Source organism: Aphelocoma coerulescens, chromosome 2 (genome assembly GCF_041296385.1).
Source record: "Aphelocoma coerulescens isolate FSJ_1873_10779 chromosome 2, UR_Acoe_1.0, whole genome shotgun sequence".
Classification (NCBI taxonomy): domain Eukaryota; kingdom Metazoa; phylum Chordata; class Aves; order Passeriformes; family Corvidae; genus Aphelocoma; species Aphelocoma coerulescens.
In genome coordinates, this window is record NC_091015.1 from 75,290,446 (window position 1) to 75,316,942 (window position 26,497).

General features: G+C 40.8%; 1 protein-coding gene across 11 annotated transcripts in view; it reads right to left on the reverse strand.

The window, feature by feature from the left end:
- ATXN1 (ataxin 1) overlaps window positions 1–26,497 on the reverse strand; it is a 343,223-nt gene that overhangs the window by 258,335 nt on the left and 58,391 nt on the right. For 5 of the 11 annotated variants that reach the window (XR_011149132.1, XR_011149129.1, XR_011149131.1 and 2 more), the window contains one exon: window positions 25,014–25,729. The exons of 4 other annotated variants lie outside the window; for them this stretch is intronic. The gene's annotated coding sequence lies outside the window, so the exon portion shown is untranslated. Of the gene's footprint in view, window positions 1–20,006; window positions 20,061–24,296; window positions 24,758–25,013; window positions 25,730–26,497 lie in introns of those variants that run through there. 2 more of the 11 variants (XR_011149133.1, XR_011149137.1) reach the window with 2 other exon arrangements.

Consider the following 26,497-nt stretch of genomic DNA (forward strand, 5'->3'; position numbering starts at 1 on the left):
AGTCTGTGAATCTGTTCCCAAGAAGCTCCCAACTGTGCTTCAAAAGCCAAGATGACTGCCATTTAAGGTTCTCCAGGGCTGAAACAGCTTACACATAAGATTTTCCTCTCACAACCAGAACACCAGGACCCAGAAAGAGTTCCAGCTGATTTTCCAAGCAGTGAGTAGCTTTCTCAAATACAGCTGCTTTCTTCATTAGGAGACTAAAAATAGTTCTGCTCCTAGCAGGCTGACTTCCTTTTAAGCCTTCTGCCATATCCATGTGTGTATTTCATTCAGTTTCTGCATGTCTGTGCCACTGTAATTCTATTTCAGCCTTTAAGTACATTCAAGAAATTTTTCATTTCCCTCTCCCATATTCACTCCAGATGTCCTGAACTGTCCAAAAAGGTTTCCTGTTAGTAGAATTTGTAGGGTTATTCTGGCATATACACCGCTCCCATCTGCTTCAATATTTTCAGGAAAGATCAACTTTCTTCCCCAACTGTTAAAGAATACAGACAATGAGTTTATGGTTTTAAAACATCCATGATTAATGGTAGATGTTTTGCTTGTACATTGTACAGTAAGAATAATTGAATACTGCCATATCAGGCTTTCAGGTTTTCCTCTTGGAGAGATGCTGGAGTGACAAACCCACGGAACTGGATGATATCCTGTGTCTTAGAGAATATATTGCAACAGCAGTAAACACTTCATGACGCTGCATCAGCATGCAAGAACTTCACTGTGAAAAGCCACACTGAACACGAGGTGGTGGACTGTGGGAGCACACACTGCAGTGCTCTTTTCAGTCCCAGTCACCTTGTTTTCCAGGTCAAGGGAAACTGGGCACTGCCACTCTCTTCTAGCTCACATGGTGGGCATGAAAATCACAGTGCAAGAGGGATTGTAGGAAGGGAGGAACCAGGGCAGGGATATACTCCCCTGAGTCCTCCTAATGTGACACTAGCATATGCTTAGATCCATATGCATATGCTTAGCTCCAGACGGTTCAAGATGACCTGGCCAGTAAAAACCTGTGGCATATTCAGTCCTGAGTGAAAATGCCCAGTGTTGGACAAATGGTGTACTAAAAATGTGACTGACACACCCACCAGAGCTAAACAGCATCAGAGAACCACATTTGCTTCTACCCCAGGAAGACTTCAACCTTGAACCTTTCAGTGCAATTCTCTACATGACTTGACAACAAACAGTAAACTTTGTAATGATGGGAATACTGATTCAAACAAATTAAACAAGTTTAGTTTAACTCCTAGAATTCTAACCTGAAGTATATTTACATTTCCAAAGGTTTGGTCATAAAAATGATGTGCTTTACTGAATCTGTCCAGGATGTAGCTGGGAAGCAATAGGGATCCTAGTACGCAGGATATTTCTGGATGAAAAATACTTGCATAAGCATTATAAAATTTTGGTAATATTTCTGCCCATCCTTAATCTTCTTGCAAGTGTAGGTGTGTTATCTAATAAACTCGAAGATGTACAACCTTTTTAATACAGATAAGCTGCTTGCAAAATTTTTATTCCAGGAAAGATAATTAAAAGAGAACTCCATGGCCTTTTTTTTTAATCTCAAGTTTCAGTATGTGAATTGCTAACTGTCTGAGAATGCAAAGGTATCCACAAACCTTTCTAACCCTACTTACTTCTACAAGAGTCGAGGTGATTCGTAACCTCACAGTCTTGAGTCAAAAGTTGTTCTAAGAATGGTATTGCTTTGGTGTTTTTGAAGAGGAAAGACAGAAGGGAAATGTACTGATAATATGTAATGCTACCCAGGTAGTATTATTTAAAATAAAATATGATAAATGATCTATCTCCTTCCTCAAATATATACTAGATAGGTCCCTTCAGAGTAAATAGTCTTAGCCATTTTCCATGATGCTAAAAATGGAGGTTTCAGCTCCCCTTCTGCATAAGTAGGAAATAATAACTGGCAGGAATGCCAATGCAAATAGAAAGCAAATTAATCCAGCCATGTTTTGCTATGAACAATGTTGCTGCAATCCTATGATAACCCCAGCCAGGAGAAAAGTTTGGCTTGCTCTGTCTTCCCCCTCTAAATGTCTCACTCTGACCATACAACTGTTCTATTTTCTGGTTAAACATTACATGGAGTGTGTTCATTTCTGCTTCAGCTAATTTAGCTATGCTAAATGCAAATGCTTCCTGCACTTATGAATACAATCTGTTCGTAGTGAATAGTTTTGAAGATTTGGATGAGTTAAAACAGCAACAGTATCCATGTGGGACCAATCTTCCCCGGACAACTCTTATGCTTTGATTCATAAATTCTTTCCATAGGAAATATCTGTGGAAAATCTCCAACACATCCAGAAATGCACAACTCAGTTGCTTGAGTTATTATGAGTCCTTAATACTCATTGCTTCTCCCTTTATTCCTCACTCTTGTAATGACATTGGCTCTTGGGTTCACATCAGATCCCGCTTATGCTTATTTTCCATTATTATAGAATGTGTATTTAATAACTGCAACAACATCCATCATTTGTACTACCACATGAATCTATTAAAAAGCAAATTCCAACTCTGAAATAATCTGATTTCTGCATCTAATGGGTGTGCTAAGGCACCTCCTCACCTACTGTTACCATTCTGCATGTTTGACTTACAGTGTGGAATTAAGAGCCAGTTGCTTATGAAACTTATGAAAAGTTGGATTATGAAAAAAAGCATACCATTCTCTGATTTACAATACAGAATTTCAGGAAACCTTGAAACAACATTCAGCCTTCAAAGATGTAGGGGTGACAGTGGTGGGAGCACAATGGAAATTGCAAGTGAACTTCTGAGGCCTGTGGCATCCACAACCCACAAAAGATGAAGCAGAAGAGCAAAGAGGGGGGAGTATGGCTGCTAGGATGTCAGACTGTGCCTAGTTTGTCACAGATGTCAGAGGCTGAAGGACTTTTTTCCTCTTCAACAGTTCATTTTGGAAGCGAGAGCCCTGTATTCAGTTGCCTGGAGTGCAGAGCTTCAACATACCCAGGTGGTTCTCTTCTCATCTCTGGCAATTTGTCATGGATCTCTGCCAGAGAAGTTTTAGCTCTTTACACCAGATTTTGCAGACTCCTCAGGAAGTCACTATCCATCCAGCCATTGGTGTAGCAGTACCAGGTGTTGCTTTAACATGAGAAGGAGTTCTCCTGTAGTTGAGTCTATTTTTATCAATCCTTCTTGAGATGTGGTCTCACCAATGGAGTCCAACTCTTTCCTAAATTAAAATTTATACAATTTATAAGAACTTTAGGCAAAACCCAGCAAACTGCAACTAGCCAAGAAGTTAGAAGAAGAAACTAGAACTTCTGGTCCACATGGGTCAAGAAATAAAGTTTTTAGGCGATGGTGGCACTTCTTGTCAGTCAAAGAAAAGAGCAAAAGTTTAAGACCCTTCCGCAAAGCATTTGCCTTCTCATGTTTGCATTTGACAGACTCCAGTTTATTCAGTATTTTCTCTCTCTTTTTCAGTTTCTATCTTCTTCAAATGGTGTCTCTTCTTCATGATTCCACTGCTCAACACTCAGGCAGGTTCAAGGGTATAAGTAAATGCTGAAGGTTTCATTTCTGAGCAGCATTTCTCTCATTCTTTGTATAATTCTTGACTGGCCATTACACTCCAGGTTAGACCCATAACTGCAAAGACCATCAGATTCTCACCTCCCAGACCAAGACAAGACCATAGTTCAGTCTTCCTCGCAGCAGGAATGCTGTGGCAGCGGAATTCTCTGGGTAAGTGTTCTGTGGGTTTCTTTTAAAAAACAAATTAGTCATATGCAGAGTATGTCTAGAGTGGAGAAAAGCCAAAGATAGAAGTCCTTTTACAGACCTAGCTATGCCAGCTGAAGATGATGATCCTCCCAGCTGCCTCTCACCCTTGCCAGAGGTTACAGCAAGCTGACCTGCTAGGGAGCAAGCGTGCTTCAGGCAAAATGAGTGAAGTTGGCTGAAAATGTTTAAATATTTAGTCTTAGTTCACTCAGTTTTTTTTCTGATGTGAACAGGTTTAAGTGGTCCCCATGACACTGAGCCACAGGTCAGAGGGGACCTCTAGTGTGGGTAGTAAGTCTCCAGTATAGAGAGGGATATCTGTAGTAACCTTTTCATCTGGCAGGGCAGTTTGCAAGACAGAACGTATTTCCACGGTTCTGCACTAACATAAATATTCTCTATCATCAGTATGGTTCTTTCCATTCCATCACTGGATTGCCCTAACAGTTCAAGCAACTTTATCATCACATTTTCAGGCCTGGACCTCCTGAGGGACTTTTACCACCCCAATATTTGCTGGAGGGACAACACAGCAGGACAGTAAGCAACCCAGGACATTTCTAGAGAGCATGAATGACAAGAGCCAATAAGGAGAAATGTTCTGCTGGACCTCATGCCCACCAACAAGGAGCAATTCATCAGGAATCTGAAGATTAAGGTCAGCCTTGGCCTAAGAGAACATGAGATGGGGGAGTTCAGGATCCTGAGGGCAGAGAGGAGGGTGAAAATCAAGCTCAAAACACTGGATACTTCAGGAGAGCAGAATTTGTCCTCTTCGAAGATCTGCTCAGAAGAGTCCCACGAGACAATGCACTGGAGGGAAGAGAGGTGTAAGAAAGCTGGATAATATTAAAGGATCATCTCCTCCAAGAACAAAAGAGGTCCATCCCAACAATTTCAAAAAATGTCAGGAGGCCTGCATGGATGAAAGAATAAGTCCTAGACAAACTCAAACACAAAAACGAAGTATACAGAGGGTGGAAGACAACCTGGGAGGAATATGAAGACGTCTGAGTACCAGGGACAAAGTTAGTTACACCAAAACCCAAACGTAATTGAATCTGGTGAAGGATATCAAAGACAACAAGAAGGGCTTCTATAAGTGCATGTGTGACAAAAGGTAGGCTAGGGAAAATGTGAGCCTATTATTCAGCAAGACTGGGGACCCGGTGACACAGGATATGGAAAAGGCCAAAGTACCAAACACTGCCTTCATCTCATAGCAGGACTGGCCTTCAGGAATCCCAGGTCCTAGAGACTATGGAGAAAGGCTTGAACAAGGGAAAAACACCCTTAGCAGAGGAGAATCAGGTCAGGGAATACTTAAGCAAACTGGACATATAAACTGTTCCACTGACTCTCAGCAGGTCCTAAATAGTTTAGCATGGTACTAGTAGCTTGTATTTCAAGGGCAAAGAAAACTGTTAAGAAATGTCATTAATGCCATTAAGCTTGCCAGTTTGTAAATACGGAAGAAAACACACATGGCATTTGACTATGCCCTGATACCTGATGATCAGTCGTCCAAGCAAAAAGCAGGTAAGACAAGTGTTCTCATTTAAGCTGTAGTCATTACCTCATGCTTCATCCCTTCTGTTGATAGCAACCTTGTCTCACAGCCAAACAACAACAACCAGCATAAGCATAAACAAAATCGATCATCCTCTTTCTTATAGTACAAAAACATACATAATAAATCAATTCCCACAGAGAGACACTTTAAAACAGTTAAGTTGCCACCACAAAAGAGACATAAAACAAAAATAGGCTAATAGCATCTAAGGGTATTCTGTTGAGATGTCGGAAGCCATAAATGGGTTAGTTTGGCTTTCTGAGTTACAGTTTGCAGACACATCTCTACAAGATTATCATTATGAGTTACTGTTGTGTATATTTAATGAATTTTCTTCTTCTCCGGTACTGCAGGTTCCTAGTCTGGAGTTTTGTTTCTTGCCAGATCTAATCAGCTAATACCATGTTTTACAATATTTTCTTGTTAGCTACTAAATTTTGGATTCTCAGGCCAAGGAATGAAGGACTGAGTGCTACACATTTGATTATGTGAAAACTATCTCTATTTTCATCTGTTTGTGCTATAGATATATTTGCCTTGTGAAAGTCAAGAGCCTTACACTTCTCCTGCATCTCACATAAATATTTTATATCCCATTTAGATGCAACTTAAAGTACAGCTGACTGTGTTGTCTTAACTATACATACTAATGCTTTCTTAGTAGCTCTTACACAGCCTCTATTAGCCTTTAGCCACTTCAAGGCCCTATCTTAAAACCCTCTTTCATATAAATAACCATTATTGAATGCTAATACATGTGAATTCTTCCTCACCCACTGACTACCTTAATTGATAGGGACATTATGAAAAAAAACTGAAGCACCACCTTTGAATAGCATCTACTTTTATTTTTCTTTTTTAATTCTCTGCCACTCCTATTGAATGTATGGCTACAGCCTTACAGGATCTATAAACAGTTTGGTGGTAAGCACCTTTGATTTTCATCAAACTGGACATTCAGTGACACCATGAAAGCAAATTAGGAAGGTATCTTTGCTATGGCTCAGCTTAGCCACTCCTAAAAGGCAGCTCTCAAAATGCTATCACTGACCTGAACTAAGATTTGGGATAGCCCAATGATGAACATCAGACACAGTAATCTTCTGTGTAAGTTCACTGCAGAGATGTCAAAAGATCATGTTTAATTTGAGAAAGACAATTTGTATTGCACCATAAATTTAAATAACTAAAACCTACATCATCAAAACAGCAGTCCAGTGACATCACCTCTGTTTAATAATGGCACTACCAAAGAAAACTGAGAAAGTCTGATTTGCAGTTTTATGAGAAGTATGAAAATCTATGAAGTCAATAAACAGAGCTTTTATGTGGTGCAAGGGACTGCTGGAAAAATTAGTGTGCAGGTAAAGGATGAAATTTCTGACAGGTGTCAAGCAGCTTTTAGCCAAGACTGCAGATGAGCAGCACAGTGATAGTTTGATGTGGTTTTACTGGAGTAACCAAAGACAGCACTGTGAAAATTATATCCATCTTAGAGTCTCAGTTCCTCTTTGTACTGCTTGTCTCTCAAAAGCACGTATTAAAGTACCGCAAAATGCAACACATGACACTGATCAGCTTCAAACATCTGTTGTGTAGCACATGCAAAAGCATGCTACAGAATTGCTAAGGAAAGATGCCTTGTAAATTTGTAGGAAAGCTTTACTGATTCTCTTCTGTAGGGAATTCAATTAAAACCAAAATTTTTAAAATTAGGAAAAGTCTGTGTGAAAAGCAGGAAATGGCAGCACTCTGCACACACACACATACACACACTTCCCTGCCCCATGCCCTCTTAACACAAGAGTATTTACATTCAACAGCAAACAGCAACAGCAACCAGCTGCCTTTCCCACTGCCCCATCAATCACCCCACAGAGCCTGACGAGGGTATTTCAATGATTGCTTTGCGAACACAAAACCCAGAAGCGCTTCCCCAGCTCTTGGGTCCAGCTGTCCACGCTATCGGTGGCTGTCAGTGCATTCAGACAAAGCGTGGTTGTGTATCGCCTCCTCCCACTCAGCCTCGCTCCCCAATTCCCACGGGAAGGCAATTCGGGCACGCGGTCGGCTGGGAGCAGGGGTGCAGGAAGCCGGCTGAGCTGCGGCCGCCGGCGCTGGCAGTGAGCTGCAGCTCTACTACGGGTTTCACCAGTCAGGGAGTCAAGTTACAGCATGGTTCAGATGTGTGGGGCAAAGCAGACCCAGGGTATGTTGTAAGCCGGCTAAGACTGGAAAGGTGATCAGCCTTGTCACTGCTACAAATTGAAACCATGATGTAAGGGGAGCAGGGACGGCTGCATTATTAATCAATGACAGGATAGCATCTGCCGAGCAGACAAACCCTACCAGTCAAAGTCACGCTCTCTGCCGGCCTTTTCACTCGAGGTAAGCCACCCAGAGGGTATAATCCCTTCTGACATTGCTTCCCTGCTCAGATTTCCAGGCCAGGCCCAAAACACAAGCAAAACAGATGCCAGTTCTGGGCAGCCAGTCTTTTTCAAAGGCGCTTGATAGGAACATCTGCAAATTCCTTGCTCACGGAGGCCGGCCGGGCTGAGGGCCGCACATCTGGCTCCAGGGGCAACCTCACGGCTCCCCTCAGCCAGCGGCAGCGCTCCCGACCGGCCGTGCAGCTCTCTGCTTGCCATCCACTGAATCCACAGTGGTTTCTCTGATGTCTGAACTAAACTTTTATACCCATACCACGTGTAATGCAACAATTTGTTTCCTGATAAGCATTTGATATTTATATAACTGAAGATGAGAGAGAAGGGGGGAAAAAAAACCTATCAGAAATAGCTTTATAGATGAGTCGTCTCATTGTCTAACAAGCTTTTCATTGTTTTTCATTTTCATTTCTCTCCATGGTTCAGGGCACTTTGAAAAAAAAATAAAATCTATTCAGCAGTTTCCCACTCATAATTCAAGGAAGAGAGTCATGTATTATAATAGAGATAATTAGCTTTGACTGAAAATAATAAGCTTGGCACCAAATATCCCCCACTACTGCACAGAATAACCATTTATTGTCTTATATACTCTCCATCAAGCCTAATTACTGCAACAGTAATTACTAACCTGTTGAAAGAACAAAAGAAAATGCAACTAGCTCTGCACTGAAATAAGGCGAACATTGCTGATTCTAATACGAAGCTCTTGGTTGCCCTCTCTTAGAACATGCTTACTTACATTTAGACCCTTTATCAACACTTGTGCTTGTAAGCTCCAGGAAAGGAAATAAATCCACAAAAAGTCTGATTACTGTTGTTAGGTCCCACCCATTTAGGCCAAATGTCTTTTCCTTTGGACTGAAGGAATGGCACTGATTTTTGGATTTCTGGGAAGTTAAGAGACCAGTGCCTGTCCCAGGCTGTGTGCTGCAACATTCAGATTTCCATATGCTGGACAGATTTGCTTGCTTACTGTCCTGACCCACCAAACCTCTCCCTGGCTGTTATTCTGTCTTGTCTCAACAGATAGGCTGCCAATCATGCCAAAGAAAGAAAATTAACAAACACAGCCCTTTATGTTCAAAGAATAACATGTGCTTAAAGGGCTTGAAGTATAATTTTTATCTGCAGAAATCTGTGTTCATTACAGCATTTCTCCTTAGTTCCACTACATCCCACTTTGCTTCTACTTAAATTCAGTCTTGGAGCTTCACCTCTGACAGCTGAGTAAGCCTTGGAAAAAGCAGCAAGTGGGAGCACCAGCCCCTTTTGCTGCTCAAGGTCATAAAGGAACCTGTATTTGGGAAAGCGTATACAGCTACCTGGGAAAGTAGAGGGAAGTGTCATTAGAGTCCTTATGTCCTGTTCCAGAATGGGACCTATCCCTATCTCTGTCTTTGCCAATGGGCAAAGTGGAGAAAACTGATGCCTTCCAGATACCATCAGTACTTCTCAAAATCCAGACCGCCACAGTTGTTATGCTCATTGAATCCAGGAACTGGAACAAAGCCACACAACATATGTGAGCATTCACAGCTAATCAACCCAGCTGAAATTTCAGATATTGAATATTCTCTGGGAAACTGTTCTCAATCAATCCACAAATGTAAACAACACAACCTCCCACCTCCAAAAACCCCAACAAGCTATAAAATAATTCATAGCATAAATACAACTGAAAAATACAACCTAGGAAACCTCAGAAACAATAATCTGAAGCACTTAACAAGCACGAGACACACACACACTCAAATAATGAGATTGGTTTAAATCATAAGGAGTTTGGGGCTTTTTATGAGTTGTGGATTTTTTCGTTCCCTGCATTTTGAAGCATTAGAGTTTCAGAGCTTTTTCAGCAGAATCACGGGGACTAAAAACTGCCTTTTTCCCCCCCAAGTTTTAATTCATTGCTCTTTTTCCTTGGTCCCACAATCCCAGATGGTACAACCTTTAAGGAAAATGCAACAAAGACTTAAAGAATCACTTCTAATAATTGTGTTTTCTTCTTCCACTGGACACGTACTGCTAGAAGGCATTCGAGTAAGTGGGAGGACAGTCCCAAAATCATAGGAATACCAACAAATGCAGAAGCCGTAACACCTGATTATCCCACAGAGAGAGAAGGGCATGATGTATTTTCAAAATAAAGGGGAAACTTCGTAGTCTAATAGCTGTGTCATTGGTGGATTTGGTACAGTAGAACAGGATAAAATCACCAGTGTTTTTTACAGGCTTTAGCCTGTAAAAAGGCCTTAGCCACAAACACTACATCAATATACTTTTAATAAAAATACACACATTTTTCCTCCCCAAAACCCCAGTACCTAAATGTAATTTGACACCAAGTTTTAAGATGTCATTGGTGAATTTAAGAGATGCTTATAGCAGGATTGGAGCATTGCAGCTCCTTAAGTTGTAAACGAAAATTTTAAATATCACTAATATTTCCTTGATAAAATATCTGATCACTACCTAACAATTAAAAGATACAAAAAAAATTTTTTTTTTCTAAATTCACCGTTTAGAATAACACAAAATCAAAACAAGGCATCAAAAGCCAATGAAATTCCATTTTGTTGCCCACTAAAATGTTCAGTTATGGGCTTATTTTGCATGCCACCATAAATTTCCCCTACTAGTTGAAAAAAAGAAAAAAACATAATAGCTTCAAGAGGGTTGTTAAAAAATGTCCAGTTTTCCCACCTTCCTGATTCATTTAGTTTTTAACCACTGGACTGTATTTCTCTCTGTTCTTTTCCAAGCCACCCTTCTCTGCAATGCAGAATAAATTGTCTAATGAGATCCCAAAAGAAGAAGAAGAAAAAAATCAACAAAATCCACCCAAACAATTGTAAGTTGTAGGCATTGCTCCATCCAGAGAATGTCTCTATGGGCTTGCAAAGACAACAAGATTTTCGTATGTGTAGGATTTTTATAGTGTGACTTGTTACTCTTCCGGAAGCTTGCTTTCACACACTCCAACCTTGTCTGCTTCATCCTGCATGAATCACAGTGAAAAAGCACACTTGGGAAAAATATCCAAAGAAAACATGAGCAAACTAGTTAGTTGGAAGTAGGACAGGCCTATGCCAAAACCAGAGACTCAAACATATCCGAACTTTGGGAGTACAAATTTTAACTTCATATGCATTCCCTATGTCTACAATAGGTCTCAGAAGACTAATTTGTGTAATTAGTTCTACTTGTAATTATGCTGTTTGGTCACTAGTGCCTTTTGGCTGTTTTGATGCTTTCAGGAAAGGAAGTGGTTTCTGGAGACAAAGAAAAATGGAGCATAATTCATTCTGTTTGGAATTGCTACTTTCCTTACTAAATAATTCTTCTTTAAGCACTTTGAAGAATCTCACCCTGATTCCCAGACACATTCAAAAGAAGTCAGAAAAATGATTCTGACCTACCTCTATGCACGTGTAAATCTGACTATTCATTGAACAGAATCTGCAAGACTCAAGATGATAAACTTATAAAAAATCTTCAGTTTTGCATGCATCCAAACTTTTGGTCAAATCTAAAATAAAGAGATACAAAACACAGATTTTGCTTTCAATGCAAGTGCTCTCTGCATCTGACAATCTTTTGCCTGAGTTTTCTCTTCAAGACTCATACCAGTATCTGTGTTAAAAATCTTAACAGTAGCTCTTTTCAGAATAGGTGGATTATCTGATTATCTGATGCAAACACAGTTTCTACAATCATTCTATTTTACAGCATGAGCCACACACACGGAGTATGTTATAAACTTGTTTTTATACAGAAAGAACTTTTATATCTTTCTAGTCTGAGGAGATTTTTGACTTCATCACAAATTCTCCTTTCCCTTTTAGATGCCTTCATTAAGGATATAGGATTGGCTGCAAAGAGAAATGCATTACAAAGAACTCCTCCAAGTTATAACTGCCTATACAGCTGATTCAACAGGACACACAGAATTGGGTATCAAGAATAATGCACACATCCTTATAGATGGAAATGGAAGTTCTCGCATTCTAAGTTAATACAGATCCTTTTACAGAATATTTTTATATCTAGGCTCTTTATTTATTTTGGAATGTCTTTAAAATGTCACCCTCTTCTGGCTTTACATACCCCACATGGAGACAGGACATGTCTCTAGGATTTTATGTGCATTCTTTTACAAAAACTTTAAATGTGGTCAGAGGTATTGTAAAACTCTCTGAACAAAGCCATCAGCTGGTCTGGAACTTCTTAGTCACAATAAAAAAATAACTAAGTGAATTAATATTTGCCTTTGTGAGACTCTCTGCTGTGTACAAATAGTGCTCTACAGTCTTTCTCTATCAGGTAGATCCTCACTATGTGTAATTTGGCTTTGACAAAGCTTGGGTGCTGCTTGGCCACCTGATCTATATTGACTCACTCTCTCCCTCTGTTGTAGGAAAGGTCAAACATTAGTGTCCTTGGTCAGGTATTCAGACCGCTGCATCTTTCTTGACTTAATGCTGCAGCGTGACTGATGCCTTTTGCTCTAAGTGCTGGCATTTTTAAGCCAAAACCTGATCAGTACACAGAGAAACAATGTCATCCCATCAGTTTCTCCAAAGAGCAGCATACAGGTTTCTTCCATTCTGTTTTGCTGTTTTAACCACAAAGTATTGAAATTTTTGCTGGAAGCACCAAAGCAGAAACAATTGTTGCTAGAAACAGCCCACATATTTACTGGATTATGAAAGCCCTACTTCTGCTGTAATCCACACAGGACTCACAGGCTCTCTCTTCCTCCTAGTACTGCAATCATCTCATCCTATGTCCTTTTTCAGTCTCTTTTCACCAGATAGGTCTATTTAGCCAAAATCTTGAAACCACTGCCTGCTCCTTGGCACCAAAAGCAACTCCCACACAGAACGCCCCAGAGCTTAACGTCAAGAATATACAGATATAACAATGTCTTTACATTTCCCTGCTCTAAACAATACTACCGTGTTCTGACACAAGAACAAGGGTTTCCATTGTCCTCTGTGAAGAACATTTAATGCTATTCCTTCTTCCTCCAAATGAGAAATCATGTGTTACTTGAAGTCTGACTGGTCATGCCCTAAAGCAAACACATCTTCCTCGGTTAATGCGCCTGTACCCACCAAGAAAGCCTGCCTCCTTTCACTGGCACTCCTTGACTTCCAAGTGTCCTGAATGAATCATCTTTCTTATTACACATTGTATGGTTCTGAAGCTCCTTCACCTTTAGCTGACAGTTCAGACATAAGGTCAGCTCCACACAAAATGACCAAAACTCCTGTGTCCATCAAGTTCACTGACAGACTTTAAAAACTCACATATCTGGGTCCTTTTCTCAGTTACCAATTAACTTTCATATTTACAGGTTTGCCTCATCCAAACCAGATAACAAACCCATTCACCTCCTTCTGCACCCCCCCTCACCCCCCAGTTTCCACAGTTCAGTGTACACAGTGTCTTTGTTCAAAGCCTGGGCTGCTGTGGCACAGAAAGGGAATTAACACCTCTTTTCCCATGACAGAGCAGTTGCTTCAGGCTACACTAAACACAGTTGAGTAGTGTAGCTTGTAATGAGTAAATAACCTCAGTGCTGCCAGTCCTATAACTTTCCTGTATAGAAACATCCAGGAAAATTGTTGTTTATCTCCTACGTATCTCCAAGATGGTATTTGTATCATAGTTGTGCCAGGATATCCCAGTTATACCCTAATGAGTCCTGTTGCTCCGCAGACTTTTTTACAGTTACGTGAAGGGTAGTTGGATTTAGAGTCTTTAATAGATACTAAGAACTGACTCCATAAAGGAAGCACGAAGCAGAGAGAAGGACTGTGGGACCGAGAGGTGGGACAGCTATAGCTGGTTTGCTGCACATGGCATATGATTTTACATCGGCATCCTTACAGCTAAAGTTTCTGGATCTAGATATTGTGCATGCAGCATTCTTGAAAAATCAGATCTATATAATAACAAGGATAAAAATTTAGTCTATATCTCCCTGTCAGTGGGTCTTGAGCTCCATCATGCCTAATGCATCTCTGAAAACAAAAATTCTGAGTCCGAGACACGTAAATACGTCAGAAAACTTTTCAATGAGATCACCAGAGTTCAATCAAATCAGCTAAAATTCCCACACAGCTTCTGGCCAGAATGATGCCCACCTTGCCCTGGCTATATTTGTTTTCCTGTACTTTTGTGATGTAGGGGAAAGGGAACAAGATGTGTGCTATGGCCTCCTTTCCAGGTTTCTTTCAGTCAGAGGGAATACCACTGTACCCAGCAGAAACAGGACCACATGCCTGGAGAGACAGCAGCCTGAAGCACAGCTCACCTTCTGTCTGTGCCCACACCTGTGGTGACCTAATCCAGAGCCCACCCAGAAGTCTTCTTGGTGAAATCACTTTAACCCCAAATCCTGCCTGTCCCTTTCTGAGCCAAGCATAAATACCGGCTCCAAACAGGGCTTGTTCCTCCCATGAAACCAAGCAAACAGCTTTAGCAAACAGGTCCATCTGGAACTGAGAACGCTGAAACATTGTTTTTGTACTTTCTTGATCTCCAGAGTATCTGGGACTTCTGATGCCCCAAGAAATAAACTGGGTGTTTTAAGCAGCCTTTTAACCCACTGGCTAGATGGGGTGGGGAGGGGGAAAGGGAGTCAAAATGGAAGCAGCCAAATGACAAAATCTGTGAGCTCTGACCTTCTGTCTGAAGATGAAAGCTGAGTTGGATGACTTTTCTATAGATGTCAGTAAGGCAGCTTTTAAGGCTACTCTGCTTGAACTCTTGGTTGCACTTCAGTATTGTAAACAGCTGCCAGAGGGAGATTAAGTGAGTGGAAGTCCAAAAAAGTAAGAAGCGTTTTCAGCAGTCGAGAATATTGATCGTAGTGAGAAACCATTTATGCTCTGAAGGGCCATCAGCTGTCACTATTCCCCTGGCTCCAGAGCCATATTTAGGTGTCTGAGTTAATTAACATATTCATTAATAGGTGGGTGGAGCTGTGTCAGTCTCAACAGATAGGGAACACTGACATCAAAATAGACTAATTAACATAATTTGAACCTGTCTAAACTCACGATTGATAGCAAACACAGAAGCTGCAGCATCAGAGCAGACAACTGGCATAAAATCTATTCCATTTGATTCCGTGCTTCCAATGAGTGGCCAGAAACAAGCAAGTAATATTACCTGATGTGGTCAGTTAATGAATAATTGGCACATAGGAACAGCAGATAATTGATGAAAGGCTTATTCCATTTGAACTCACAGTCCCCTGAAACAGTTTAAATCTTATCTAAGGCAGTTCTTTATATCCTCAGAAGCATCTGTGGATAGCTCATGGCAATGCCTTCCACAGGCTTAATACATATTATATAACACTGCGTCACTTGAATCAACTTCAGGTTTCCCGCATTCAATCTTTCCCTCATGTGATTAGAAAAATATGAATAGTTCCAATTCACAATTTTAAACCATTCGTTAATTCATCATCAAAAAGCTGAAATTCAGTTATAGAGAGGTGTACCGGTTTGGCCAAATTTAGAAATATATACTCTGAGAGAAGGCACAACCACCCCTCCCCCACCAGGTTCGGGAAAAAAAATAAATTTTCCTCGAAGGAAAGTGAAGAAGATAAAACTATTTATTTAACAAACACACGGGAAAGGAAAATGAGGTTAAATGGTAAAATCTTTTGCTGTGGAGGAAAAACCTGGGAAAGCGTTAGAGTCCTCCCTTTGGTCTCCTCGGAGCTGGGGCTTGGCCCAGGGCCAGGCCCTCTGTGCCCGACGAAAAGTCCTCCCGATGTGCTCTGAGGTTGAAAAGCAGTCCAGTAGCAAAGGGAGAAAAATCCGGAATTCTAGAGAAGGAAAAAGCAAAGTCCAACTCTCAGTCTCTCTTTCCGGAGAACCAGAAACTGAAACAACTGGCCAAAAGCTGACTGGAACACCGCAAGCCGGGTGCTTCCTCGCTCCCCTGCTGCGGCTGGGAAGGGAAAAAAAACCTCCTATCTTTATGTGACCTTGAACAAGCTGCAAACTGCTTTGAGAAAGTTTTGCTCAGTTTTTTCTTCTCCCTCTCAGGCTCAGTTTAGAGGCATAGAAAGGCACAAAAATTAATTTCTGGGCATAGGCAGCGATATGGGATACACATCGTAAGGTCACCCCAAGACAACAGGGCCTAAATTCAGAGAGATTTCAAGTACTCAGCTCAGAGATACATCCACCTCTTTCCTGCTGCTGAGCTCCCAACTGACTGATAATGCCCGAGGAACAGCAGGTCTTACTAGATCATTTCGTTACAGCGGATACTGCATAATTTGATCTTGGAAGTCCAGTGTAAGGATAAGCCCTTAAAAAAAAAAAAAAAAATTGTCCAAAACTAGCAATTTAAAAAGCTAGCATCAAATATTGTGAGGGAGCAGTGCAAAGGAAAAGAGAGAGAAAATGGGTCTAAAGTGAGATCCTAGCAAACAGGAATGAAATCTCACTTGCTGGCATGCACTTCAGTAAACAGGTTGCATACTATACTCTGCTTCCCCACCACACTCCAATTCAAACGCAGCTCACATACGGAGTGTGAATGTTCTTGTTCAAATCCCATAAGGTTTTTATTTCCTTTGCTTATTGACAAAACAGTAAAAACACTATGTTGAACAATTTTGCTACAAGACAACAGCAGTTTGTCAGAACGACCGAATAAGGCATCCCTCAATGGAAAAAAACACAATGTTATTAGGGAGCGAAATGTAACAGAGAGAGAGTTCATTATATGGATACAGAGAGATTTCATTATTTTCTTTTAAAAGGTAGCATTTATACAAGTTATACAGTATTACAGGCATACAAAAATTACTTGAAAAGGAAGCAGAGAATGATGCTGAGAGGTTAAGTGGGGTGTTCCCCTTTATCTCCTCAGACAATACAAAGCAAGCTGATACTCAAGGAAACTGAAAGGCAGTGAATTTACCAACAACAAAAAGAGGTTTTTTTTATTCAGTGCATGATAAATAAGCTAGGAAACCTGCAGTCTGGAGACATTATTAAAGCCAAGAGCTTATCAAGATTCAAAATGAGATTTTTGTATATGCACACAATAGGAAACCGGCAGTAGCTCAGAGAGGTAGATTCTTTCAAAAATTTCTGACAAGATCTAGAAGCTAAAGTTCCACCTTCAAAACTGATTCAAGCACACAGCAATTGCACCCGCATGAATGAACCCTGCTTTTGTAATTGTCTTCAACATTCAAGGTTGCACTAGTGCTAAGAGCCTCTTAAATCAAACTCACCCTACTCTTGGTCTGGCCTCTCTAAGTGGCAAACCAGGCTTGCATTCATTTGTCTGCTCCTGGTTTCCCATGAAGCTGTAATTTGTGGTGACTACACACACCTGTTGCAACCTCAGGGGGCATGACTGAGATGGTTATTCACTGGTAAATTCTCCTCCAAGATAAAAGTCCTAGATTCCTATAGAGGCCAGAAAAAAACCTGTGGTTTAAGGCAGAATTTGGCCCCCCACATACACTGGAAGTAGGCTCTGCATGTATGAAGGGCTTTAAAAGCCATTCTGGATCCCTGCTTTCATTTTTAAATGACTTTGACAGAGAAGGGCAAAATATTACAATGCACAAAATTACCATAAAGTGGGGTGAAACAGGAATTAGGCGCAAAATTCAGCAATTAACAAATTTAGCCAATGAGTGTAGCTTGGATTATTGCAAACTGTATGTAAATGTATGCTGAGCTCATCAGGCAGTTTCAACTAGCTATGGGTATCCTATTTCAGTAAACTATTCACAAAACTGTTACTTATACTTACCCCACTTATAAAATACCCAAGCACTTAGGACAATTCATTTCTCTGCCTAAGAACAGGAGACTCCTTATTTGGGAGCATCCCTTTGCTACTAACCTACCATCTGTTGCCACTGTCCCGGGTACCCTCAAACTCCCCTCTTTACTTTGTGCAATACACATTCACTAGCAGAGGAGAGCCCTAACCATCAACTTGCTTTAGTCTCTCACCAGTTCAATTTTCTGCCTCTGCTCTAAGTAGCAGAATCAAAAGCTCTAGTAAAGCCTCTTGTTTTAGCTACTGGTAAACATTTAACTGCTTCTTGGGCTAAAGGGCACACAGAAAATGACAGCTGAGCCAGTGGCCCAAGGATGTGTGTTTAACGTTCTGTTCTTGTTCCACCAAAGTTTGTTTATGTAAATTTGAAAAAGATAATGTACCACTTCATCTAGCAATGCCTAATAGCATGGTAGAATTGGTAAAAAGCTAAGAATGCAAAGCCTTTTACAGAATGGAAGAAAATCTTGAAATTCAGTCTGTGATGAGATCCTGACTTGGACAAAGCTTTGAGGTCGAGGTGCCTATGTCTTCTTCTGCAGCAAGACCCCTAACAAAGCCAAAAAGAATTTCAATTGAAAAAAAGAAAAAAAAAAGGTGTAGTTTTTGAGATTACAAACTACAGAAGTTTTTTAAACAGCAAAACCTCACAGCCACTCACTTATCTCCCTATAGCCAGTCCACTGTGCACATACAGGCAGGTCCTTGGTTACACTTAATGCTGGGACTTACACTTTTCCAGGCCGAGGATTTCATAATGGGAGCTCAGTGTGAGATATCCCTAGAGAATACTGTTAAGTTCACTACTTGCCTGAATCTGTATCATGTAGTTAGGGTCAAACAAAACATGTCTATCTGCTGTTGCTGCAGGAATGGATGTGTGTTCCCTTGCAATTGGTCATAAAACAACTTCTTTTCCTATTACAGAGCCTCCTACCCAGAAGTAGGAAGTGGTTTCTTGCTGTAACCACTGATTCCCTCTAAAACATCAACTGGGTCAAAAGGGAAGTGTTTAAGAATAGTAATAAGCAAGCCTCTCTCGCTCATCTTCTTTTTTAGTAACTGTACCATAATTTTCATCTAAGGAGAGGAAATTACCTTTATTCCTCCATACTCATTACAGTATGACCATATGTGAAGTGTATCATTGGTTCTTCCATCATACAGTTTACAGAGATAAAAAGAAAACTCATTTTCACAAAAAGATAGAAATAGCAGTAAGATGAGAGATGCTCCTCTAAGAGCATTAATTTGAGGTCACCTTCTTACCACTAAAAAGGGAGTTATCACTGAATTTACAGAAAGAATTAGTCCACACAGCTACTGTGCTATCAGTTTCCATCTGAGCACCATGAACACTAACTTTTTTATGTAGACAACCCCAATGCAAAGAAAATTCTCTGATCATCTCTTGAACAACTAGAATAATGGAGTTTATTTACCCAACTAAGAAGCCACTGGCTCTGCTGAAGTCAAAGCTGAGACCTATCTCTTTGTGTTCAGACAGCTGGGGGCCTTTTCTCTGTGTGACTCTAGAAAACAGATTAATACTACTTATTCATATTCCAGTGCTTCTAATGGGTTTGATCAACTGATGTTTATGCATTGTTTCGAGGATGTAAATATTCTTATGAAAGTTTATATCCATATCTGCTGGTAGACTATTTTCAGCACTGAGATCACTTCAAAATAGCTATAGATATTCAATGCAACAAGGCTAGAGAAAAGTCAATGTGATTATCTGCCGAGTGTACACATAAGGACAGTAAGTGGTTTAGACGTATGTACTTATGAGATAGATCCTGTTTGCTGCTAAGAATTATAACAACGTTTTGGCAAAATATGGAGATTTGCCAGAAAGGATAGCAGCAATACTGTATTGTTTGGCATTTTTATAATTTGCCTCCCACCCCCAAAACATGCTTGCCTTGACTGAATAACCTCTAATCTGCATTTATATTGTTGTATCTTTATCTATTATGCATTACATGCACACGAAGCCAAGTCTCTGATCACACAGAGATGCTATTTAGAGTACACAAAACTTCCCTGGAGGGTTTCCATTTAGAGATGGAAGCAGATTATTTTACGTCTCATGCAATGGTAAAAATACAAAAGGCTCAGCTATTTCCACTGTGGAGTATCAATGTCATTCATGTGTCCATATTTTAATATATTCAAGTACAGCAGCAGTCCTCCATGATGAACTGTGAACAGGTTTCCAAGAACATCAGGTAGGAAATAGCTTTTGTTCTCTGTCCTGCTGTTGTCCAATTTAAACTTCAGTAAAGAACTTCAGAGCAAAATTTACCAGTCTGTTATTCAACTCACCTGCAGTACTACAATTAGTGACTTCAGAAGGTTACATGCTGCCTTTCATTTTCAACATGCTTGGTCTGCACAGAGGGATTAAAAAAGGGCAAAGTAATCAAACAATACCATAATAATTGTACAGAGCAGAAAAAAGGGGAGAAACATTACTAAAGGAAAAAAATGTAAAAAATCATTTTTTCCATGTAAACTCATGCTGCTTACCAATCTCCCTCAGAATAGAACAGCAAATCATAACTAAACACAGGTAACAGAATCATGCTGAAGCACTTAGGTTTTGGCAAGGGATGGGCAGCAGAAGGGAAATGTGTGTGGGTGAGAGTTTCTGAACACTGCTGGGTCTTATCCTTTGACACTTAATGTTGGGTCATTTGTGGGAACACACTTGGACATTGGGTTCTCCCTATGGACTAGATGGGAATCACTCCAAGGGGAGTTTGTTCCAGTAAGGACAACATTTAGATTAAGTATATCTGTACACAGCCAGCTGGAAGCCCAACTCTTGAGACTGCAGGGTTGAAATTACTTCCTCTGGGACTCCATTAGTACCCCTGGAATGACACCAAAGATATTTCTTTGAGAAAAAAAAAAAAAAAGTTAACTAGTTTGCCTTAATGCCTTAAAAGATATACCACACTAGCCTTCTCTTTTGCATTTTCATTGGGTGCTGCTTGCTTTTCTTCAAGGAGGTTGCATCCACTTAGACATGAAGTGTCAAACTGATCCTCTCCTATCAGATTCATAAGATGATGGGTAAATAAGCATACTTTATTGATCTCTATCGGTCAGACTCTTACCAAAAGAGGTTAGCAAGCATGCCTCATTCAGGTGCTGACATTAGAGCAAGTTTGTTAGTCCAGCTGGCAGGGATAAAACCTCTGCCTCAGTAATTTCCAAGTCGTGACCATCTTTGCTAGCAGTTCTACTGGAGGTCAAAGGCTGATGACACCAGACTAGGAGTGTTCAGATAGCACAAAGGTGGCCCAATATAATTTTGCAGATAGGATGAGCTAAAGTCAACAAATGACTGAACGGTCTTCTCACCCCTCTAGCTGATTCCTTCCCAGTTAAAGCAAAGCACTTATGTCCACATAAAGGACCAGGAGAACCAAAGCATTCCATTAAAGGTTGTGTGCCCATATATTTATGAAAGAGCAAATGACTTGTGTTTTTACTCAACACTGGCAAAAGGTGAGAGCAACTAGAAACCTTATTTCTCCCAGCACTGTTGAAACGTCTTGTACTTTACTGAGCTAATGGGGGTATAAGCAAGGAAGAGAAGAGAGGTCTGTGCAAAAGCAGTTTTTCACTTCTGCATAACCAGCCTTGTCCCAACAAGGTCCAAATCCTCTAAGTCAGAAGAGCACATTTAGTCATCTCAGTTTGTGTGGACAGTGCAGCCATAATAATTGGTCTGTACATGAACATGTGCCAGAGGATAGGGGGGTATGTTCTTACATATAGACAAATAGGAAAGGGAAAAAAAAGGTATTTTGGGAGGTGACAGGGCAGTGCTGAGTGCTGCAATCACATATCCTATGACTGGCCATCAGCAACACAGAAAATTAGATTTGTTGTAATGTAGAGTGACACTGGCTCCTAGTGCTTTGCAAAAAAAAAGGCTTGTGATTCTCTTCAGCATACTGGCCATGGTTTTCACCTTCTGTAATAAAATAGGGACTACTTCTTTCCATCAAGGCCCAAAATTTAATTGATGCTTAACTTCTGACTGCCAGGTACTCCTTGCAATATCATCCTCATCAAAGTCCACTTGCCTTTGCTTCTCTCCCATCACCCTACCTTCCATCAGGAGGAGATGACACCTTAAGACACTCACTAGGGCTGCACTCCTGTGGTATGCTGGAAAGGCAGTCTTTGTTGCTCACACATTTCACAGTTTCTCCGCAGCCCGGAAAGAAGGGCAGGGTAGGATGCTCTGACCTATGAAGAGCATCCCCTCCATTTGGTCCTTGTCTGCGTCTATTCCCAAAGTGACTGAGAAGGATATCTGGGTCTTGGATCCGTATCCCTGACTGCAGAGAGCCACAGGTGATGAGAAGCTTGTTGTCTGCAGCCCTGCCAAAGGAGGTATACAGCTGCAGGAAATACTGACATGCCTTTTGAAATGGCCCAGTGCAGGTTAGGTTCTGAGACTTTCTTTAATGTACATAGCTTTTGATACTTTTAGAAGTTTAAACTAGCATCATACAGCAGCTGGCATGAACCCAGACTCTTCTAGGTTTGCTGGTATCTGCTCATATTTCTACTAAGAGATTTTCCCAGTACCAGAGCCACAAAGCAGGACACAGTCATCGCACATACATGAAGTCTTAATCCCCACTAGGCCCTGGCTGCACCCCTCTGTGCTGATACCTTGCACACTATCATGTGTTGCTAGAATGTCAGCTTGGTGGTGTGGCTTGGAGATGCTGGGCCTGATCAGATACTTTTGGAGGCGTTTTTTAATGGGGAAGTAGAACATTAGTGTAAGGTGAAAACTGTGCTGGTACAGCAGCACCAGAAAACTGGGCTTTGGAAGGGCTCCTTTCCATCTCTAGAGACTTTCTAGGCTATCATAGGCACTGGTATGAGGAGGTGGCCAAAGTGAGAGGCTGCCAATAACCTGTCTCTCTGCTGAAGAACAAGTGGCAGGACAGTTTATCATAAAACCTACAAACAATGTCTCCATTTTCTTCGCCCCATTTTCCTTCATTCTCCTCCTCTTCCCTGTTAAAAGGAGGGTTTCCCAGCATTTCAGACACACAAATCACAAAAGATTACTCATGAATCACATGATTCCTCTTAATTCCTGGAAACTAGGTATAGTTGGGAAGAAAATCCTGACATTTAGACTTCAGATGTCATATCTTAAACATACCAAAAATTTTTCTCTTCTCGTTTAAAAAAGAGACAGAACAAATGTTAGATAACCAGTTCTCTGCTGTACAGCTGTACAAAAGGGGGCTAATATGTTACTGGCTTAGAATAGTCAGTATGATATGGTGGAAAAGGAAACACCTGGTACCTAACGAGATGTTAAAAGCTTGTATTTGCAATGAAAGTACACAAATGGAAGAGGAAAATGGACTCATGCAGCCTAAAGCCAGGAAAATCCAGCGAGTGGGGATTGATCTCTGGGCCTTCAACATCAATAGGACTATTCATGCATTTAAATATTCCATGTGTATTTTAGCACCTGGCTGAATTAAAGCCTCAGATAGCAAATCAGGAGATGGCTGCTTGTTTTCAGCCTGCAGAAAAGCCAACCCTTTTTGAGAACTGCACTGATTACCCTAGTTTATAATCTCCTTAATATCACAAGTTCCACAAAGATACATTTTGTTCCCTAGAGCTCCTCAGAAATCAGCTAAACATATGGACTGCTTGCTTACACCTACTACAGAAGGCTGAGTATTGAGGATTTATATATTTTAGTCTATGTGGTGTAAATATGTATAAATTTATATTGTGTTAATTTATGGCATACACTACAGAAGGTTTTGCGTGAGCTACATTGCATTCCTTCCCACGTTTCTGCTGAAATATTCATCTTCGGGTCTTTTTCTCCATGTTTTCCTTAGTCTCGCCACAGATGTTTGGGCAGCTTGTGTTAGAAGGGAGTGTGCCTTAGAAGTACATTTAGGAATTTAGGTGATGAGAATACCAAACTCAAGTGTGTGGCTACAGCGTGATGGGGTTAACAGGCCTGGTGAACACTCCCCAGTGTCTCGGACCTGCCTTCTGATACCCAGGCAAGCATTGCAACACAGCTTGTGAATTAGCACCACCAAGGCAGACACCCAGCACACAGAGAACTTCTGTCTCCAGGACTGCCAAACAAGTGCCTGACAAACATTGCGTTCACACACAAAACACGGATACATAAAGCTGCCGTGCCAAAGGAAGGACTGATTCGCGCAAGAACAGGCACCTGTATATCAACAAACTGCACTCTGCATCAGCACCAGCAGTTCTTCCCATCTGCCTGCATGCAGCTCTCCAGAATGAAAATGTATTCGTGTGTCCCAAACACTCTGAAATCGATAGGACTCTTGCTGTTGGATCAACAAGAGCAAGGTCAAGCCATTGGGCTGAAACACAGCCCTTATCTCCCCCAAGCCCTTATCACCATTCTATCAACACAGTTTTTGTGTACAAGGACTGGCGGTAACCCAGAAGTCCCAGTGCCAAGTTGTGGCAGCATTAAGAGCCTGCTGCCTGTCCTAATATCCAGCAAGAGATATGAATTCATACAGAAAACCTAATTAAAGCATGACCTAATCAACAAAAGTGGGGCCCAACACACTGTTTATTTGCTTAACATTCCAGTTGTACATCAACACGTTGCATTTCACTAAGTTACTCGAATATGAAAATGCACAACTACATAAATAGTACCAGAGGGAGTTACCTGAATAAATAAATCATATACAGCCAAATAAATCTTTCAGCTCTTACAGAGCCCCAAATGCAACACTTACTACTAACTGACAGAGGAATGAGTAAGAGGATGTATCTGCAAATATTTTCTCAGACACAGTTGTGAACTACTTTGAATTTTGACCCTTTTCCCCATTCACTGTCCAAAAGCATTTCTATGTTCTGTGTTTATGGCAACATACTGCAAGATCTGGGTCCGAAGTCCAACGCTGCTTCAGATTCTCTGGCTAATTCTGGGAAAGTTACTTTCTCCTTTGAGGTCCTCTGGGAAAGACACAGTTACACACATTTTCCTCCAGTCCTCTTTGATGTTCTTGTCTATCTAGGATCAGGGACAGGTTTTAGAAGTTATTCTGATGCTAAAGCTGCAACCAGTGCTCTTGCCAATCCCATCAGTTACTTCATTTTGCCCTTGAGAACAATAGCAAATATATCCTATCTCCAAGTATCTGCAGATCCTCACCAGATCTGGCCCTGTGCTCTGGGATGATGAGTGCCCACCAACATGTACGTTACCTAACACAGGGCTGCTGGTGTGTTCACAGGGCGATGTTAGAAGAATAAAAGATACAGTGGTAAAGATTTCAGTAGAGTTTAATCTAATTTTTCAGGATAGCTTTTCCAGTACTACTACTACAGCTACACCATACAAGAGCAGATGCACCAAAAATGCTGAAAAAGCATTTTTGCACAGAGTGCATGAATAATTCTAATTTAGCAAGCAAAATTAACAGCAATTCAATAAGGGTACAGATTACATTACCCTGTTATGTTGTTGTATGAAGGTTTAACTAGGCCATACATTTTGCTGGTTTTATTTTATAAACAGGCCAACTAAAACCTCACATGTAAAACAATCCACAACGAAAACCAAAACCCTCAAACTACTGCCACTCTTCTACCTCACCCTTTTTTGTCCAACTCTTTCCCAACCTATTGCCCTGGCCCTTCTTGTCTCTCATGCTGAAAGAATCTCACAGTGGAGCCTAAAGTTGCTGAATTCAGGGAACAGTAATCAGGGCTGAGCATGGAAATAAGTGCTTCCTGATCCCACTACATGCTCCTGCCTACCTGAGTCTAACTCTCTCCAACACCACAGAGCTACAGAGCATTGGGAAGATGCTATTTGGCCCTCTTTTCCTAGAGCAACAGAGCCACATTCTTAGCTACGGTCCTGAAAGAGTCCTCAAAGATGAAATAGACAGTAATACAGTTTGGAGTTCTCATGTGGCTGATTTTCCGATTCTTCTGCTTTCCTCACCCTTTCTTCATTCTCCTAGGATTTAAATAATGGCTGAAAGATTAAAAACAACAGAAGTTAATAATCATCCTATCATGAACTAGAAAAAACAGAACACACTCAATGAGTGTTGACGGCTTGAATACCTCAGTAGGCTGAAATATATTCAGAGAGCATTTCAGTGAATTTAGGTAAATGGGGAAAATTGTTAAGAAAAAAACCCCAAAACAATAAAATTCCAAAAAGCAAAATCTGATCTTGGATAATTAACAGCAGAAACAGGGCTAAATTGAAATAAATTATTCAGTGCAAGTACTTCAGACAGCTCTTAAGAATAACACATGGATTCATGGCACTCTTTAGGGGACTTTGTGCCTATAAACTAATTAATAGATCTGACTTCTCCATATGTAGTTTTTCCATCTGTAACAGATAAAGTATGGATAGGTTTCTTCATGTAACAGGAAAAATTAAAACTAAAGTTATTTTTGTAAGTTGTAGAATATTCTCTAACTTATTCAGAACACAAATGTGTGAAATACCATGACAGAATGGAAATTGATTTTGTAAAATGTGAGAGTGAACGACCGCGCTCTGAAACATGTGGTGCAAAGTCAGAGACAGGGCGCTCGGCTTCCTTCCCCTCCAACCACGGCCCAGGCGTGTCGCAACCCAAACGGCGCAGCAAAGGCAGGAGGGCACCTAACAACCCGCTCCTTGCTACAGCCAGTGAGCAAGACAGCCACATCAGAAGCATTTTCATTCCAAAGCTGAAAGGCTCCAAGTTTTTGCCATCCCAATACGTTGTGCAGTGAGGTTTCA